A 14,425-nucleotide genomic window follows, 5' to 3' on the forward strand; every position below is an offset into this window, starting at 1 on the left:
TCACGATGCGCATATCGTATTTAGAATCTATGGGTCATACCAATCTAAATATAGCAATATAATATCATATATTATAAAAGTGCCATATAATAAGTCACTCAACATGCTTGTCTAAATTACAACATCGAATGTTCATAATTAAGACAACGCATTTCCAAAAATATCTTATATTTTAAATCATAATTAGATAATATCGTATATTATTCATGACCAATTATAAAATATCATATATTTAATTCAGTCATGAGATAGAATCAAATCTTATTTTAATCTAGAAAGATATCATATTTAATCTTCCATGATTATCCTAACAAATTTAGGAGATTCTATCCTAATTATTAGCCAATCAAATAATTTTAAAATCAATTATATCCTAATCTAATTATGGGATAATCACATTATTTAAATCAATTATTATCCTTTTGGAATATGCTCAGAATATTCTAATCAATCTTATCCAAAATTAACCACTTAATTATGGATAATTGCCAATTTGACAACTTTAAATATGGATAATATCAAATTTAACAACTTTTGTAAGATTTGATTTTATCCTAAACAAAAGATTTTTATCCATAATGAAAGATCATATTTTTCAAAATATCTGATTTTATCCCAAAATAAATCATATTTGTCTTGAAATATTTTATAATAAAATAATTAAAATAATTTTTTTCTGAAAACTGGAAGCCACCACCGCCGGCACCGTGGTTGGCTAGCCGAAGCTAGCCACGGTGGCTGGCTGCCATAACAGCAGCCACTGCCGTAAGGGCAGTAGCGTGGCAGCAGCTCCTGCTGGGCTAAAGGCCACCGTGAGCTGCCAGCCTTGGCTAGCCACAGTAGCTGGTTGCTTTGCATCAACCATTGTCGCGCAAGGCAGCAGCAGCAGCCATGCTGCAGCCGTGGCAACAACTGTGCAACTCTTGCACGCTGCTGTTACGGCCACCCGAATCTCCGCCCTCCCCTTCTCCTCCCTCTTGGACCACCATCTGATCGGCAGCCGCCGTGGCTGCACCACCTAGCCGCAGCTGCCGGCCACCTAAATTAATTAATTTTTTTTTGTTTTTAATTTAATTAAAATAACTTTTATAAAAATTAAATTAAATCAGTCCACAAATTAAAATTAAATCATCATTCAAATTTAAAATTAGGTTTATCATAAAATTAATCCCAATTTAATTCTAACTCTTAAAATTAAATTGATGATCATACATAAAACATTTTTATGCATAAATCATTCCAATTAAAATTAGGAAACATAAAACAAATCGAATTAAATAAAAAATCAAGCATAAAATCATATTTTAGGGCTATGAAATTTTGAAAAATTCGAAATTAGGGTTAGGGGTTTCGAAAATTTTGAACATTTTAGGGCTAAATTTTGGTCCTCTTCATGTCTATTTGAGCATAATTAAATCATATTCAATCAATTTCAAAAGTTTAATCACATTAAAATAATAATTAAACCATAATTAAATTAATTTCTCCCTCTTAATTGATTATAAAATTAACATGGACTTCAAATAATCGTATTATTATAATCTAGCGCGTTCATGCAAAAGGCTAACTGATACCACTGTAGGAATTTATAGGTACTATAATGCGGAAAAACATGAATCATATTCATAAAGAACCTAATCCCAAGATTGCATGCATAACCCACAAGACACATAATCATACCTTTGAAGCGTGAATTGTAGGAGTTTATAGGTACTACGCAGCGGAAAATCATGAATCATATTCATAAAAGTACCTAATCCCAAGAACACATGCATAACACACAAGACACATAATCATACCTTTAAAGCGTGAATTCCACGTAGCAATTTGATTGACAAATCAGGGAGAGAATAGAGCCACAAGCGTTGCTCCTCTACTTAGTCCACAAGCTTCGAACGAGCCGTCCACTAATACTAGATTGGTCGAGGGATCGAGGAAAACCGCGATCACCACCTTTATTGGACTAACCGACCACCACAATCTACAACCACCATGAACCACCACACTGGCGCCAAGGGAGGAGGAGAGAGCCGTGAGATAGAGAGAGGTATGAGAGGGGTTGGTCTTGTGTTTGCTAATTAGGGTTTGATCACACTGATCAGATAATTGCATACATCTTAGCAAACCCTAGGCACCTAGTCTATTTATAATCACATTATAATTAGACTAGGGTTAGGAAGCCCAAAACCCTTCAATCCACTCCATGTGGCCGGCCATACTAGAGGATGAGGCCCATCATGGGCCTCGTCCTCTCGTGCCCGATCTAGACCCTTTGTGTGACCTTATGGGATCCGTCCAATTGGGCTTTAGGCTATTTTACTATCCCAAAGATCGTTAGTACCTCTAGCTATGATAAAACGACGACCCAAATGTCCGAACTTAATTATCTCCATAATTTGATCCATTTATATATCTAGTAATTGCACACGACGAAGACATAAATCCTTCAATCTCCAACTTGTCTGAGACTAGTGTGCAATATTCAAATTCCTTAAGTCAATATGTGTCAATTTGATAATATGATTGCATCACATGTCGAGATCATATTAATCTACAAATCGTTTCTTGAAATCTGAGTTAGAATCACAAAACCAAATGATTACTGAGTAATGCATTTGAACGCGGCCACGTATTTTCTGAATTCTCCCTCTTCAAGCGACCATGACACATTTCCTAATTTAATAGGTAGACTCAATCCAATCTTGTGGCAACAAGGCTCCCACTCAACTTTTGAAATAACCGGGAAACACACTTTATAATCTCCAGTTACGGGCAGACGTTTGAGTGTACCACAGTTAAATCAATCATTAAATGAAATCAATTTTCCACTCATGTCAAAGGAATCCACTAATATATCCGGAAGCTCTATACTTGAACTTCAAGGTAGGTCAATAGTTCGATCATACATCATTCATGCATATCCAAGTGATTGACCGAGCATCTCTATGCTCCTATAGCCCATGAAACAGAGCTATCCAATCAATCTTACATGCTAGTCCATTAATTGAAATCATTTATGTCCAGTTTAATGATTCCGAACTAGGAACTGGAATAATATATGGATTTTGTTCACCTGTGGGGTTTCATTCACCAGGTCATTAAATAATCAACCTGATGAGCCCATCAATCCATAATTATTTTGGACATTTTATTTAATTTCCAAAACCATAATTAAATAAGAGAAATGAAATTTCTATTTTAAACATAATTCTGCAAGTATATGCATTCCTTTTGTAATATGTTTTCTCAAAACATATACAACTTGAATTACATAACTTGCTTCAATCCAAGTCTTTAATATGACTCTCATATCTTAGTCTATGGAAGGGGTTTAGTGATTTCTCACTCATAATAAAACTTTGCAGATCACAACATTCCGCTTGTCATTGATCTCATAAATGAGGTGATATCTCATATCTATTTGTTTGGATTTGTGATGTGACCCTGACTCCTTTGTTTTGGCAAAGGTGTCCTTTTAGTCACAGGACAATTTGATCCAAACTTCCTCCTTAACTACTCTTACTGTAGCTACATGCATATATTCTGATATTGAGTATGCAACAGTATTCTGTTTTGAACTCTTTCAAGCTTACTGTCCTTTCTTCATACAAACACAAAATGTATCTAAATCACTATCTAAAGTCATCTTGCCTATTTGGAAACTTGCATCCATATAACCTTTTGACAACTTATTCACTTTTAACACCATTAGCTATAAAAATTCCTTTAGTCCTTCTCAAGTACTCAAGGATTTGCTCTTTGCAACTTTCAGTATCCTTGTTCTGAATTTACTTTAAAAATTTCTACACATGCACAAGTCATATGTAACATTTTGCTTTGTACATATCATGGCACATGTAATGGACCCTTCTGCAGAAGCATAAGGTACATTATCCATACAACTCAACTGTATTAGCTTTTGAAGGAACTGAGTTTTACTGAGCGTAATACCATGAAACATGGGAAGACATCCTCTCTTAGAGTCTTGCTTCATGAACTTGTCAAGATCCTTATCAACACAAGTTTCTCGATTCATTCCAATCATTCTTCAAGATTCACTTCATGGATCATGATTCCCAATATGTACTCAACATCTCTAAGTCTTTCATATTGAAACAACTTTCTAACCACTGCTTGACTGATTCAAGCATTGATATGTCATTTCATATGAATTACATGACCAAGAAGACCAATTGCTCCCACTAAACTTCTTGTCTCTACAAGATCCCTTTTCGTTCTTTGAGGAAATCAAATTGTTTGATTGCCTAATTGAAACGAATGTTTCAACTCCCTGATGCTTACTTCAATCCATAAATGAATTTCTGAAGTTTGCAAAACTTTCTAGGATTTCTGGATTTCAAAATTCTTAGGTTGTATCATATAAATATCCTCCATGAAGAACATTTCAAGAAGGTGATTTTGATATCCATAACTAGAATAATCCGAATAGGCTTACGCATCTAATAGGTTTGACCCTATTTGTAAGACTATCATGGACTAATACATCTTTACAGACATGGAGTCCATAATGGATTTCTTGGCTTTAAGCCATTTCTTGAGTTGGTACTTATCCAAAGCTTGCTTGTAGGGCATGGGTTCTAACCATTCCAATAGGAAAATTTTAGAATCCACCTTTTCTCAGAATTTCAACAAACTATTTGTTTTGATCCCAAGTAACCTACAATAGGTATGAGCAACAATAGATCTATTCTCTTCAATTCTTTGAAGCCTTTCATTCAAGTTGGGACGATAGAAGCCTCGCTAGTGGAATTAGCTTGCTTCGACACATGGTTTATCAGATTAACTGATTTCATATGCCTTCGTCTCTAATGTAGTGTTATCCACATCCATTTGTTGCTCATCTCGAATCTCATTGAGATCTAACTTTACTCCCACTTGGCTTTGTAGGAAGAGATTTCTTTCTATAAAGACACTATCGCGAGCAACAAACACTTTGTTTCTACGCGATTGTAGGAATAATACCTCTTAGTTTCCATGAGAAAACCGATGAAGAACTATTTGTCTGATTTAGGGTGCATTATGTTATCTTTGTAAACATTTTACATTGATTTCATAACCCTTAATCCTGTTTAGAAAAGATAACTTTTGGAACATTTCCAAATCATAACTCTTATGACATTTTTTCTACTGCTTTGGTTAAGTTTCCTGTTTAGTATATTCGCAATTGTTGTTGTAAATGTATATCCTCAAAACGATATTTGTAAATCATTAAAGCTAAACTAGGATCAAACCATGACAAGCAAAGTTTGATTCCTTCTTTATAGACATACATTTTAATTGTAATGTTTCTGGATTGTGAATTAATTCAACAATTCCCTTTAGATGATCATTTACTTTTTGAGTTAAATATTTATCACAACAATCATATTGTGGTGTTAAATTATTTATCTCAAACTGATTTTACATTTCATTTTGGAATTCTTGAACTTTTCAATGATTCCAAGCTTTACTTCATTAAGTAATTATCGATATATTTACTTAAATCGTTAGTAAAGGCAATGAAATAGTTAAATATTTTTGCTAATTCTTGAACTTATGGTCCACGCACATCATATGTATGAGTTCCAAAAGGTCATTTTAGCTCCTTTACCCTTTCAACTAAAAGGCAACTTGGTCATCTTACCTTATCAAGCATGACTTCTAATTCTCAAGTGATTCATAATTATATAAGAATAAGAGTCCATCCAATGTAACTTTGGATGTGCAAATGGTTTATGTGACCTAATCTTACTTTGTTATAAGCAAGTTTACTTTAATCATCTAAAATTGCTTTTGTGATCTACTTATATCAATGTCATAAAGCAAAATAACTCATATCTAGCAAAATGAAAACAAATTATTACCTTGGTCATGGGTCAACACTTGTCCAAGCCTAGTAAATTAAAAAACGAATCAGTATTCAAACTAACACCGAAAATTGTCTCATTAAAATTGGAAATTGTTCTAAAATCATGATAAATATTCAAAAATTAAAACTATGAATTTATCTCTGGCCACTCGAACATTTCTAGTGCACCTTCAAGCTCCATTTCCATGATAACCTCACTTCGTTGCAGCTTCTGCACAACATTAATAATGTTAAGCACTGCAACTTGGTATCACATACCTAAGTGAAAGTTAAAATGTTTATAACATAATACCTGAGGTTGATGCTCCATTCTTCTTGAAGAAGTCAAGGTATTTCTGGCAATTGCGTTTCCAATGCCCCTTCTTCTTGCAGTAAAAGCATTCACTTTCACTTGTAGCTTTGGGTTTTGGATTCGCCTTAGGCTTCTCAGGAGCCTTGGCAACTTGCTTGCCCTTGCTCTTGGCACTAGCCTTTTGCCCCTTTTTCTTGAACCCCTTTCCCTTTTGAATCATAAGAACTTCCTTCTTAGGTTCCTTAGGGATTTGCTTTTCAGCACTAACCAGCATTACGTGCAATTGATTCATAGTCTTTACAGTCGCAGTCATGTTAAAATTCATGATAAACTGGTTAAAACTTTCTGGAAGTGAGTGGAGAATGATGTCTGTTGCCATCTCATCACTGTATGGGTGCCCCAGTTTCTCCATATTTTGAATAAGGCCGATCATTTTGAAAACATGATCATGAATTGTGGCACCCTTCTCTATCCTACAATCCAGAATCTCAAGATGAAGCTCATACCTTTCAACTCTAGCTTGTTTCTTAAACAAAGCTTTGAGTTCTTGCATGATTGTATACGCATCCTGATCCTCAAAACGCTTTTGAAGACTAGGTTCCATGGTAGCAATCATCAAGCAAGTGATAGGCATAGCTCTATCATGAGCTTCCTTGTGCCTCTTGACTTCTGCCGTAGTTGCATTTTCTGGCAGAGGTCCTGGCAATGGGGTGTCAATGACATCCTCTCTACCTTCAAATTTCAGAACGAGCCTTAGCATTCTTTCCCAAGTGGAAAAGTTTTCTCCTGTCAACCTATCCTTCTCAAGGAATGGTCGAAAATTGTAAATATTGTTGTCATTGGGATTACGGCTACCCATCTATGTCAAAATGAGACAAAGTTTAATAATTATGTTTAATTTAACATTAAAGTACCATATACGAATTAATTAGGTAACTTTAAAGCACTTTATTCAATATTAATTAATCCCAATTGAATTTTAAGTGATTCCAAGATCCTTGATATGTGTAATAGTTGACCGGACTGAGGCCCTACCATCAAGCATTACATTTTCAAGGTGAGTAAACTCTTTACTGATTACAACTCTTGTAACTCTTGGTTGAATAATTAACCATCACATGCTTAATTATTACCCTTTGCTTCAAGGTTCTAAACGCTTTAGGTAACCTTGTTGAGCATAACCAATTAAATACGTAGAACGTGATCTACCCCAAATTACCCAAGATAACAAGTGACACTCTGCTGAGGCCGACCCATCACTCACGATCGAAGGATTGTTGGGTATCTAATTGGAAAAGCAATCTCAATATTTCTGGGACCTAGATTCATTTATGTTGTGATTATATAGTGAACTCTAGCGCATCATCAATCAACATAAATAAAATCTAACATGCATAATCTACTAATGCAATAAAACATGACATAGTATGGCCCCTTAGTACTAAGAAAACTAGAAATGAAAAGCTCCCACTTGAAATATCATGGATCTCCATCCACCTTGTTCCTTTGGGCCTTCACTTCATGGGCTTCTTTGGACTAACACTATTTAAGTAACTAATCTATTTACTTTAAATAAAAGTTACAAAAATACTTAACGGTACGCAGACCGTATTTAGATTACAAAAATACATCACGATGCGCAGATCGTATTTTAGAATCTATGGGCCATACTAGTCTATATATAGCAACATAATATCGTATATATAAAAGTGCCATATAATAAATCACTCAACATGCTTGTCTAAACTACAACATCGAATGGTTCATAATTTAGGCAACACATTTCCTAAAATATCATATATTTTAAATCATAATTAGATAATATCATATATTATTCATGACCAATCATAAAATATCATATATTTTAATTTAGGCATGAGATAGAATCAAATCTTGTTTTAATCTAGAAAGATAAATCATATTTAATCTTCCATATTTATCCTAACAACTTTAGGAGATTTTATCCTAATTATTAGCCAATCAAATAATTTTAAAATCAATTATCCTAATCTAATTATGGGATAATCACATTATTTAAATCAATTATTATCCTTTTGGAATATGCTCAAAATATCCTAATCAATCTTATCCAAAATTAACCACTTTAATTATGGATAATTACCAATTTAACAACTTTAAATATGGATAATATCAAATATAACAACTTTTGCAAGATTTGATTTTATCCTAAAATAAAAGATTTTTATCCAAAATAAAACCGATTTTATCCTAAAATAATTTTGTAATTATCTTGAAATATTTTTCAAAAACAGATTTTTTTTTTTGAAAAACCGTACACCACCAACGTCGGCCACCATGGTTGGCTAGCCGAAGCTGGCCACGGTGGCTGGCTGCCAACATCAGCCACTGCCGCAAGGGCAGCAGCATTGGCAGCCGTGGCAGCAGTCGTGCAACGCTTGCATGCTACTGCCCACAGCAACCACGGACCTCCGCCCTCCCTTCCCCTCCCTCTTGGGCTGCCACCAGGTCGGCAGCCGCCGTGGCTGCGCCACCCAGCCGCGGCTGCTGGCCTTAAAACTGTTTTTTTTTTTTTTGGTTTTTAATTAAATTAAAATAACGTTTAAAAACATTAAATCAAATCAGTCCAAAATTAAAATTAAATCATCATTCAATATTAAAATTAGGGTTCATCATAACATTAATCCCAATTTAATTCTAACTCTTAAAATTAAATCAATGATCATACACAAAACATTTTTATGCATAAATCAATCCGATTAAAATTATGAATCATAAAACAAATCGAATTAAATCAAAAATCAAGCACTAAAATCATATTTTAAGCTATGAATTTTCGAAAAATTCGAAATTAGGGTTAGGGGGTTCAAAAATTTCGAACATTTTAGGGCTTAATTCGGTCCTCTTCATGGCTATTTGAGCATAATTAAATCACATTTAATCAATTCCAAAAGTTTAATCACATTAAATATAATAATTAAACCATAATTAAATTAATTTCTCCCACTTAATTGATTATAAAATTAACATGGACTTCAAATTAATCGTGTTAATATGATCAAGCGCGTTCATGCAAGAGGCTAACTGATACCACTGTAGGAGTTTATAGGTACTACACAACGAAGAATTATGAATCATATTCATAAAAGTACCTAATCCCAAGAACACATGCATAACACACAAGACACATAATTATACCTTTGAAGCGTGAATTCCTCGTAGCAATTTGATTGACAAATCAGGGAGAGAATAGAGCCACAAGCGTTGCTCCTCTACTTAGTCCACGAGCTTCGAACGAGCCGTCCACCAATACTAGATTGGTCGAGTGATCGAGGAAAACCGCAATCACCACCTTTATTGGACTAACCGACCACCACGATCTACAACCACCACGAACCACCACACTGGCGCCAAGGGAGGAGGAGAGAGCCGTGAGATAGAGAGAGGTATGAGATGGGTTGGTCTCGTGTTTTCTAATTAGGGTTTGATCACACTAATCAGATAATTGCATACATATTAGCAAACCCTAGGCACCTAGTCTATTTATAATCACATTATAATTAGACTAGGGTTAGGAAGCCCAAAACCCTTCAATCCACTCCATGTGGCCGGCCATACTAGAGGATGAGGCCCATCATGGGCCTCGTCCTCTCGTGCCCGATCTAGACCCTTTGTGTGACCTTATGGGATCCGTCCAATTGGGCTTTAGGCTATTTTACTAGCCCAAAGATCGTTAGTACCTCTAGCTATGATAAAACGATGACCCAAATGTCCGAACTTAATTATCTTCATAATTTGATCCATTTATATATCTAGTAATTGCACACGACGAAGACATAAATCATTCATGAATTCCACGAAGCTATTTGACAGGCAAATCAGGGAGAGAATAGAGCCCCAAGAGTTGCTCCTCTACTTAGTCCACGAGCTTCGAACGAGCCGTCCACCAATACTAGATTGGTCGAGTGATTGAGGAAACCGCGATCACCACCTTTAATGGACTAACCGACCACCAGGAACCACCACCAGGAACCACCTTGATAGGCGCCAGGAAGGAGAGAGTGTCGTGAGACAGAGAGAGATTTGATAGGGCTTGGTCTCTTGTTTGCTAACTCAGGTTTTGATCTTACTTATCAATTAAATTGTTGTGTCATGCAAACCCTAGGCAACTAGTCTATATATAATCACATTATAATTAGACTAGGTTAGGAAGCCTAAAACCTTCCAATCCTCTCCATATGGCCTGCCACTATAGGGGATGAGACCCATCATGGGCCTCGTCCTCTCGTGCTCGATCTAGGCCCTTTGTGTGACCTTATAGGATCCGTCCAAGTGGGCTTTGGTATATTTTACTAGCCCAAATATCGTTAGTACCTCTAGCTATGATATAACGACGACCCAAATGTACGAACTTAATTATCTCCATAACTTGATCTATTTAAATATCTAATAATTGCACATGACGAAGACATAATTCCTTCATGTGCATGTATACCAATATCATTCGTCTTCTTTTTTTTTTCTTTTTTTTTGTGAGCTTACATTCGGCTTTCTGTTACAAATACGACCATGTCTAAGCTGCCAAAAGAGAAGACTGTGAAGTCATTCATCGCAGTCTCCACCAGAGGATGTTGACTCAAAAAATTATGAACTACAAGAGTTCTCAGCTTGAAGAGGTGGGATTTACCAGCTGACTTTTAGAACTGTTTTTACTTTGTGTTTTCCACATTTGTCGGGCAATAATTCATCGTCTAATCTTATGCAGTTTATGCCTCTTATTGTATTAACATTAATGTCTTGGTTTTCGTAGGAAGGAAGTGTTAAACCTCTGGCTCCCCCTCACTCAATTTAAAAGATGCTAAAGAGGACGGCTAGTGAGGTCCAATCGACTTCCAAGTCCAGGAAGACTAGTGCTAGCATGACTCCATATGCTAGCAAGTCGACAAAGGATGTTGACTGTCATATCACTCGGGGCAAACATCTCATGTCCCCCAGCATAGAAGAAATCATACCAGTCGTCCAAAAGATGACAAAGAGTGGCATTCCACTCGGTGGTGCTTCCTGTTCAGTAGAAAGTGGTATCTTGGATCGATTGTAGTCCTTAACTTCCAAAGAAGGTACGTCTAGGTCTCCAAAGGTATCAAGCCTATCATGCTGCCTTTTCCCTACTGTGTTAAATCTTATCATCACTCATCCGATTCTAAAAGAAGTTCGCCATATACTGGGAACACTAATTTCTCCTACTTACACGCTTCTAGTTATACTGCCGATACCATCCCCAAGAGGCCAGATGTGTAGCAATTCGCAAAGAACATGTAGTTTTCATTGTAACGAATGTCGTTATTCTTGATTATTCAAATTCGTGAAGAAGGAACAAAATAAAAGTAGTATTCGCTAGACCTCTTTAGTGATCAAACAATAAATAATTTCAATTCCACAAAAGAATGCTACATAGATAATCTAATTAGTCTTGATTTAAAGTGACAAAACAACATTAATAAATTAATTCAAGTTTACTATACAAGAAAGAGAAAAGCAATTTGAAGCGCCGTTAAATCTAGCCACAAAATTCTCATAATATTTAAGTTATCAAACTAATATTATTTTTGCATAATAATTCTGGTTAACCTTGTCATTAGGGGGTTAATAGACCCCTATTTATATTCTAATGTGTAAATTTAGTGTTAACTAACTACCGCAACAACAAAGGTTGCGCACAACTTTAAAGGTTGTGCGAGGATGTTACGCGCAACTTTACAAGTTAAGCGAGATCAGAACTTATGCGTGACATCATGAGAAAATTTTATTCTTAATCTTGGAGAAATGTTAAATCTTTTGCAAGCTTCAGTAGTTCCGCAGCATTGCTCCCCAGAACATTGAACGTTACAAGCCACGGTTGTGCGTAACATTAGAGAGTTGTTATTTAATCTAAATACCTTGATTTTGTCCCTAATATAATCCTAATGCACGTTTAGATGCGTATTGGGCCTAAAAGTGAGAGGACTTGGTTCGTTTGAATTATTTAACAAGGTTTGGGCTCAAGGATATCTTTGACTTGGGTGATGATGCATTCAAAAGTCAATATATAATTGTTCCAAGCTCGATCCGAATTGGAGAAGTAATTCTATTAATGTCATTTCACTCCCCTTTGGGACATTATGAGACCAAATGCAGGTATCTACAACTTATATCCTACTCCCTCCGTGTTTAAATAAATAAAACGTATTCCTTTTTCGGTCATGTTTAAATAAATAAAACGTTTCTTTTTTAGAAACTTCTCTCTATTTTTTTAATAAGGAAATTTTTGTCTAGAACTACCCTAAATATAGGGTCATTTGTGAACAACTACCCGTTTTTTTATTTGTTTAGAACTACCATCAAGTTATGAAACGTTTGGGTACCACTACCCAGTAATATTTTCTAGTCCAGTTAAGACGTTACTAGGGGCCACTTTTTAACTTTTCCCACTTAATTAACTCCCCCATGTTACCTTCTCTCTCTTCCTCTTTCCTCCCTAATTAATTTTCCCTCCATTCTCACTCAAAAAATCTGAGAGAAGATAATCAAGCAATTGAAAGCAAATTCTCAATAATTCAGGCAATGTTTCACACTTTTTTTTTTTAATTCATTGTTTGTAGTATTCGTTTACAAGTTTTAATTGAATACAATTAACATAATTAGACTTTAAATTAGTGATTCAGATTACGGTTTATGGGTTCAAATAAATTTGAGGGTTTTGATTTTTAGGATTTATGGGTTCAAATAAGTTTGGGGGTTTTAATTTCTAAGGTTTGGGGGTTCAATTGAGTTATGGGTTTCAGTTAATTTGGCTTAGAGATTGAATTCAATTAAATTAGTGATTCATATTAGGAATTAGGGTTTATAGGTTCAAATAAATTTAGGGGTTTTGAGTTCAAGGTGAAAAAAGAGAATGATAATGGAGGCTCGAAAATTAATTAGGGAGGAGATAAGGTAGTTTAGGAGTTAATTAGGTGGAAAAAGTGAAAAAGTGGGCCCCAATAACATCTTAATTGGACAGAAAACGTGATTGGATAGTGCTATCCAAATGTTTCATAACTTGTGGGTAGTTCTAAACAAATAAAAGAACGGGTAGTTGTTCACAAATGACCCTATCTTTCAGGTTGTTTTAGACAAAATTTCCTTTCAATAATATTCCTATTTTTATTGTAACATTATACTAACTAATGGTCCCCACAAAACCCTATACTATCTTCTCTCTCTTCAACTTATACCATAGTACCTATTATTTGAATAAATTCAACTAACCTTCCTAATCTTTGTGAAAGTCAAAATGTTTCGTTCATTTATTTAAACACGGAGGGAGTATATTGTTGTGTCTTGACTTTTAATAATAAAATTATAAAGTCTTTGACAAACGATTATCACTATATATAGGAAATATAGTTTTGTGATGTATTGTTAGATTAATCTCAATGTATAGTTTTGATAATAATATCACATTTTTATAATTATAGTATTTTCATATTTGTAAAGATATTGATGGTTAAAAAAATACGTCTTTAATTCCATGCAAAATAATACTCCTTCCATGCCAACTTATGTGGTAGTAATTGTCATAACTAAAAGTTTAGCCTTCATGGTAGTGACTAAATTTTGATAATGGACATGCAATGGGGGAAGACATGCATAATATCTCTTTTAGTCTGCATCAGTTTTAATTTCACCATTGCACATGAGATTGACATCAAACACAAGTTCTCCTGACATACATCATGGAAGAGACTATGACTATTGAACCAGATATTTAGTACAAATCTGTAGACACCTAAAAATTCCTCCCAAAAACCAAACGATTAACAACCTTTCACCGCCATTATGGGTCCGGTTGAGTATTTAATCTTGGAGTGCTTAAAATCCATATTCAATCCCAATACATTTCATAAACCATCCCAATTCCTAGTCCATTTTGCTAAACCATAACTTTTCACTTTTCGTGTCCACATCACAAAACCGAGAGAAATTGATTTCGTGGCCATATAATTTTGATCCAATTAATATTTAGTTGGATAGAACTTTCAATAATCTTTCCAACAATATATCATAAGCCCAATTTTGATTTAAAACGAAGAAGATATGAGCAAAACACTAAACTCGGCCCAAAACCGACACCCTTTCACTAAAATGGCCATATCTTAAATCTAAAAAATATTTTGACCTAATTATAATTGGGTTGGAAAGTAGACTTGATAAGATTTCCAACAATATATTATATGCCTTATTCCGAGTTACGAATCAAAAGTTAT

Source organism: Chenopodium album, chromosome 18 (assembly GCF_948465745.1).
Source record: "Chenopodium album chromosome 18, dcCheAlbu1.1, whole genome shotgun sequence".
Classification (NCBI taxonomy): domain Eukaryota; kingdom Viridiplantae; phylum Streptophyta; class Magnoliopsida; order Caryophyllales; family Amaranthaceae; genus Chenopodium; species Chenopodium album.